We start from the raw sequence: 2,230 nt of genomic DNA, 5'->3' as shown, positions 1-2,230 counted from the left end.
ACTTACAATTATGAAGCAAAATAAGAAGCATTCATGCAAACATCGAGCATCACAGACACGGTCACTACTCGAGCCAAACTCGTAACACTATGTCCTATCCTCTTATAAATCAACAAGCATAGATGGAAACATCAAGCATGGTAACAAGCGATACGTGCAACATCGAGACAAATAACAACACGCAAGTCTCAATAAAGCTCGGGTGAGAACTCAAGCCAACAACGCATCATAACTTCCATCCCGAGATTAGGGAATCCACTTACATGCCGCCTTCCAACCACGTAACACACCACCTTATCCAAGTGTTAGGAAATTCACTCACCTATAATCACCTATAATCACAATAAAACGTCTACGGCGGTTGGCGGCAGCAAATAGCGAGAGAGAGAGAGAGAGAGAAGTGTTTGGCGTGAGGGTGAGAGATGAGAGAGAGACGGGGAAGTAGTGTGGTAACTAAGGGGGAACCAAGCCTATTTATAGGCAAGCCAACTTGCTCCCCAAGCTTTGACCACTTGCTCACCAAGCTTTGCCAACTTGTTCACCAAGTTTTGTCTTTCTAGAACCCTCCTTTTTGTCTCTCAGCTCCCTCTCGGTTTCCCCCTTCGTGTGACCTCCAATCAAAGCTTAGAATATCTCAATTGAAATCTCAGAATGAGCACATTAAATCACCAGAAGACATCATGTCGAGATTCAAATGTTCTCATATAGAAAATGATGAATCTTTGAAATCTGACAAAACCGGCAGTTTTTGTACTATTCTAGAAATCGGGCTTAAAAACATAGTAAATGAACTCCAAAAATTCCAAAATTTGAATATGTCATAAAAACGACCTTAACAAACATTTTATATGAAGAACACAACATCTGAATCTTTCTGTAAACATAACTTTTAGTAGATCAAACACAGACTAAAAACAGTTCGCTGGAATAGAACCCTTGCTTCTCAAAGTAAACTCTTTTCATAATCCAAATCATCTCTAAAAATTCCCAAATTTATATATGTTATAGAGAAAGAAGTTCTCAACAACTTTTGTGAAGGAAGTTTGTTCAAATTATGCCTACAAAAGTTTGTAGAAAATCGAGAAAGTGTAAACATCACAGAAATACCTATTCTGGGCAGTTTTACACGGTCCAAAATTGGGCTATCGTACTACTCATATCAAGTCCAAAAATTCTTAAATTAAAGTATGTAAAACTTCAAGATGTTTGGAGAAACTTTTAAGAAGGAAGTGTTTGAAAATTCGGATCACAAAAGTCTACACAAAAATAACAAAACGAAAGGGGTATAGAGGATCTGAATCTGGATTTTCCAGAACAAGAGTAAAATTGGTTTCGATTGGGAAAACCACCAAATTTGATCCATAGCCATTTCCCAAGGACTGAAATTGAGAATGTTACAGGCATAATGGGTGGGTCGCCCAAGATGGGCCAAACCCGACCCATGAACCACAAAGGGCCCCAAGATGGTTAATTGCCTCTTACTATAAATAGTAGACCTCCCTTGGAAAAACTAACATGATTTTTCATATATGCATAAGAACACGCCCCTTCGAAAGTAACGTCTTCTCTGGTTTCCCTTTGGAATGCAAGTGGGTATGAAAGACGATCGAAGATCACTCTCAAGTGCAAAGTGGCATTTAATCTGTGACAATACCAGGCATGTTTGTTATGTGATGCGTCTGTACGATCGGTGATACAAGTTGATGATCAGTGGGCACGTTTTCCGCGTTGATCGAATATGTTTCGAGTATGTCTATCAGGAAATAAGTTTTCCCAATAGCTTCACACCAGGCTTCGGCTCTACTGGGAAAGTTTTTCCAAATAAAACTTTAGATAGTTGATAGTGGACATGGGTCGACTCCCCCAACATAGAATTATCTATGTATTTTCTTAGTCATTCATCATTGACCAGTTACGTCAGTAACCAATTGCACATTCTTAGATAGGATGACATCTTGTGAAGAAATTTGGATCACAACAAAGAAGATGGAGTTATGGACGAACTTTTTATGCTTTAATTGGTATCGTGGAACGTCTTGCGTGCTTTCAATAGATCTTTCCATATCCATACAGGAAATTTGAGGATATTTCCGATGTGGATCATTTTATTGATTATCTGAAAGACAATGTTCAGATTGTGCGCGATATCCCCGAGTGGTTTACTGATAAGCCAGAGCTGTTCACGAGCATCAGGTCTGATGACGCTATGTTTTGCTGCTTCCGAATCATT

Source organism: Syzygium oleosum, unplaced genomic scaffold, assembly GCF_021117445.2.
Source record: "Syzygium oleosum isolate NSW1041296 unplaced genomic scaffold, Sole_v2.1 Sole_v2.24, whole genome shotgun sequence".
NCBI lineage: Eukaryota > Viridiplantae > Streptophyta > Magnoliopsida > Myrtales > Myrtaceae > Syzygium > Syzygium oleosum.
The sequence above is the reverse complement of the archived record's forward strand: the minus strand, read 5'-3'. Positions refer to the sequence as shown.